Genomic DNA, 4962 nt, shown 5'->3' on the forward strand with positions numbered 1-4962 from the left:
AAGTAATTTCTTCCATTTTCTACTACTTTTTCCCATCTCTCCGGCAACAAGGCAATCCTACGACGGTAGAACGCGGTGTCTTTCGAGGCGATCCATTCATCCACCCATTTTTGGACTTCGTTGTAACTGGAGAAGTGTGTGTCCGTAAGTGCGTGTTGCATCGCTCGGAAGAGATGGTAATCTGATGGTGCCAAGTCTGGAGAGTACGCTGGATGCGGCAGAACTTCCCATTCAAGCTCTCGAAGTGTCTGCTTCACGCTTTTCGCGACATGCGGTCGAGCGTTATCATGCAACAAAATGACTTTGCGTCAATTGTTGGCTACAGATGATCTTTTTTGCATCAATTCGTTACTCAATCGGTATAATTGCTGTTTGTAGCGATCAGCTGTAACGGTTTCATTTGGACCCAAGAGTTCATAATACAGTACACCTTCCTGGTTCCACCAAACGCACAGCAAGGTCTTATGCCCGTGAATATTCCTCTTCGGCATTAAAGCAGATGGTTGGCTGGGGTCCACCCATGATTTTTTCCGCTTGGAATTATCAAAATAAATCCATTTTTCATCGCCAGTCACGATGCGCCACAAAAAACTCTTTTTTCTTTACCTGGCAAGCAAAGAAGTCGCAATAGTCAAACGATTTGAAATGGCACTTTCTGACAACTCATGTGGTAGCCATCTCCCTTCCTTATGGATCTTTCCCATGACATGCAAACGTTTTGAGACGGCCTTTGGAGTAACATTTAACTGTTTCGACAACTCTAAAAGCATTTGAGCTGGATTCTCGTCAAGCAATTCTTACAGCTCGACATCTTCAAATTTTTCGGCTGTCTTGGACGTTCTTTGTCTCTCACATCAAAATCACCGTTTCGGAAGCGTTCAAACCAAACTCTACATGTTCTTTCCGATGGAGTTTCATCACCATACACTTCGGATAATAAGCGATGCGCTTCAGCTGCGGTTTTCTTGAGGTCGAAGTAGTGAAGAAGCACACGTCGGAAAAACAGCTTATCGCGATTCATTTTCAATCGATTGGAAAATCTCTTTGGTGTCGAGAAATCTAACCGGTGAGGATTGAATCACTTTCAGCGATATCTAAACTACAAAAGACATACGACTTCATCGTCGAAACTCGCCAGCGTTGGAGCCAGCACTCTCTAGTAGCGAGCGATAGGAATTAAGTTTAACACCTAATCATGCGCTTTATGTGTAATTTAGAACGCACCAAAAATTATTGCTTTAGATGAAATACGAATTAAAAATTAGGCAAATACAAATTATTTTTCATTAAAAACAAATTTTTTTAAAATAAAATCTAAATAAAGATTATATTGTAAATAATTGTATCATTTACTACCTACTAATTATACTCGCATACAAGTTTAAAAATTTAAATATTAGTTTTAAAATGTTTCATACACATACCTAAAAGAGAATTTACAATAGACGATGATGCAACATTTGATGCTATTATATTTTTGTACCTTCTTTTAGTACTCATGCTTACTTTTGAGGCATAATTGAGATCCAAATATGCTCGTTTATTGGTCCGTTTTTGCTCAATCTCATCCATATTATAACGTCAAGTTTTCCGCAAACAATTATGATTAATTGCATGATATCTTGTATCATTTTACATGCGTACAAAGAAATATTTCACGCTTATTTGCAGCTTCGTATAAAATGCTATTGATTTGTAAATTTGTAATTACGGCCATAACTTATAAATGTCGAAATTAGTTATTTTTTACAAACGTAATTACAAATGTATACATATAGTATATGCCAATTAAAAGAGAACAACTTACTTTAAAGCGAAGAAATTATTATACTACATTAATGTAATTCTACTCCAAGCCAATATATTTGTAAGGAATTCTAAACTACAAAATATCAACAAAACTATATAAACGTTATTTTCGTAATAAATTATTTTTAAAATATTTTTTCATGTTTTGTATAATTGCGTTGGCCAATGAATGTTGATTTTCATGCGTGAAAGGAGTATACCACTAGGTCGAAATTTGTTGGCCGGTGTAATTTATATCCAATTATGAAAAAATGAAATAATATTTCCATAACATGTTTTCGTAACAAAAATAGTGTTCATGTAATTTTATTGACATTCTGTTGCTTAGAGTTCCTTACAAATATAGTATATTGAATAAAAATAAATACCTATTCTACAATGTGCTCTTTGTTTTCTGTTACCTGTTTTTTATCTGTTACTTTATTCCCTCTTTACAACCGTTTCATCCTCAATTGTATTTCTTGTCATGTGTGTCTTGTTTCTTCCGAAAATTGTTAACTTTTATCTCGAACCACAGAAAACGAAAAAAACAGAATAAGAGGCAAAAAGATAAGACGTAAGAAGTTATAAAAAATAAGAAACAGGAAGCTAACAAAGAGCACCTTGTAGATCAGACTAAAAGGTTGCAGAAAACATAAAATAAGAAGAAAAGAAACATAGAATATAGGCTTCGTACTGCTTTACATAATCGATAGAGAACGATAGGAATTTTATCTATTTTTATCGTTATTTATAAGCTTATATCGTTTACTATCGTTGCGAGTCGCAGCATTAGATTGATCGGATATGAATCCTATTGTACTTTATTTATTTTATAAGATTTATATAAGTTTTGATTCAAATTGATTATTTACGAACCAAATTCCATATTCAAAACGATACAATTTTTCTATCAATTTCTACAACGTTTATACAACTTTTTTAATCAGGGAAATTATGATATATCACACTTTCAACAAGTAAAAAATATGCAACGATTTTCTTGGTATACACAAATCTTAAAATACAAGTTAAAGTAACAGTAAACACGGCGTCATTAATTTCTAGCCATGCTTTTTCATGCCTCGTCATAATTCCACATATACTATGTATACCTTCTTCTCATTCCTTCTTATGCCTTCTCCGATACTCATGCAACATCGGAAGGCTAGACATTTGTACAAGTCATGTGTACAAGCGTGAAAACCTAACTTACCATTACCCGAGTGGAAATCGTAACGGGGAACTGACAAGTTTCCTGACAGTTTTTCCCGATGTCGGACAGGTATTGACAGGGAAAGCAGACGAGATTTTAGCCATAAAAGTTACGACTGGCCTTTCAAAGAACTGGTCAGTTCTGGATCGGGTCTGGGAAGTTTTTATCTATTTTCGGATAGTTCTGGACAGAACCTGACCAGATTTGATCAGTTCTGGACAAGAACTGGCGGGGCATTAGGCAGTTTTACACATCAGGATTCGGAAATATTCAAGTAAACGAGCTGATATTTGTCGTTATTTTGAGAATAAAATAACGTTTTTTAATGATATTTTGACGACAATCAAAATGACGACAGCATATGTCGGAATTATACAGGGCTTCCCAGATTTATCGTGACCGCGCAACTATTAGTAATAATAGATTCCAGAAATTATTTGAAAACGAAAATTCTAAATATATTTAATTATAATACAATATATATAATGTTATATAACATATTTACTTAATGTTAGATAATATATTTACTTAATAATATATACTATATTTATTATGTAATATATTTACGAGGGTCGTTTGATAAGTTTGGTGAATTTCTGTGAAATGGCGCTACAATTGATGACGCGACATCTTGAAAGATCCACTCTTCGAACCCCTTCAGGCCAAATTTCACCCAGAAAGGACGCATAGTTCACGTTCGGTAGTCATTTGAAGCGAGTGGTTTAGCAATTTCCGCAAAAATGGAAAAAAACGAATTCCGTGCAGTAATAAAACACTTTTATTTAAAGGAGTGGACAACAGCGCAGATCAAACAAAGTTCATAGGAACTCTGCTCCTGCATTGAAGACCATTTATTTTTGGATAAACAAATTTAAACGTGCCCGAACCTGCACTGAAGACGAAGCGCGCTCCGGACGACCTGTTGAGATTACCACATTGGATATCGTAGAAAAAATCCATGCTATGATTATGGAAAACCGCCAAATGAAGGTGCGTGAGACTGCTGAGGCCGTAGGCATCTCCACGGAAAGAGGGCATAACATCCTGCACGAAAAATTGCATGTAAAAAAGCTGTGTGCACGATGGGTGCCGCGATTGCTTACTCTCGATCAAAAACGCACGCGAAAGGACGTTTCAATGCAGTGTTTGGCGATGCTTAAGCGCAATCCGCACTTTTGGCGTCGATTCGTGACTGTGGACGAAACTTGGATCCATCATTACACTCCTGAGACGAAGCAGCAGTCAAAGCAGTGGATAATGTCTGGTGAAAGTGCGCCGAAAAAGGCGAAGACTGTCGGCTGGAAAGATGATAGCCACTGTTTTTTGGGATTCTCAAGAAATTATCCTAATTGACAACTGGCAGAAGGGTAAGACAATAACAGGAGAATATTATGCAACGCTATTGGACAGTTTAAAAAAAAGCTAAACAAAAACGGCCAAGATTGGCGCGCAAAAAAGTGCTCTTTCATCAAGACAACGCGCCATCCCCAAATCGACCGTTGCAATGGCAAAACTACACGAATTGGGCTATGAATTGATTCCTCATCCACTCTATTCTCCGGATTTGGCCCCGTGTGACTTCTTTCTATTCCCAAACTTAAAAACTTGACTGGGTGAGAAGAAATTCTCGTCAAATGAGGAAGTCATTGTCGCCGTCAATGAGTATTTTGCAGACTTTGACACAGCCTACTTTTCCGACGGCATTAAAAAATTGGAAACTTGTTGGACTAAGTGTATAGCCCTTGATGGAGACTATGTTGAGAAATAAAGCAGATTTTTACCAAAAAAATGTGTTTTACTTGCTTTTTTACCAAACTTATAAAACGACCCTCGTTAATACTTTATAACTAGATAAACTTCTCAGGTAAGGTTTGCCGACTCTCACCCGATGTTGAACGTTGGGCCGACGTTGGCGAATTCACGGCAAACCGACAGTCATTAATCGAACATGGTGCGAC

The 4962-nt window shown here is 36.6% G+C and overlaps 1 pseudogene; it reads left to right on the forward strand.

Moving 5' to 3' along the window:
- Positions 1–2975: 2975 nt before the first annotated feature.
- LOC108766632 (histone-lysine N-methyltransferase SETMAR-like) lies at positions 2976–4430 on the forward strand (annotated as a pseudogene).
- The last annotated feature ends 532 nt before the right edge of the window (positions 4431–4962 follow it).

The sequence above is a fragment of the Trachymyrmex cornetzi genome, unplaced genomic scaffold (genome assembly GCF_001594075.2).
Source record: "Trachymyrmex cornetzi isolate Tcor2-1 unplaced genomic scaffold, Tcor1.1 scaffold609, whole genome shotgun sequence".
NCBI classification, from domain to species: Eukaryota; Metazoa; Arthropoda; class Insecta; order Hymenoptera; family Formicidae; genus Trachymyrmex; species Trachymyrmex cornetzi.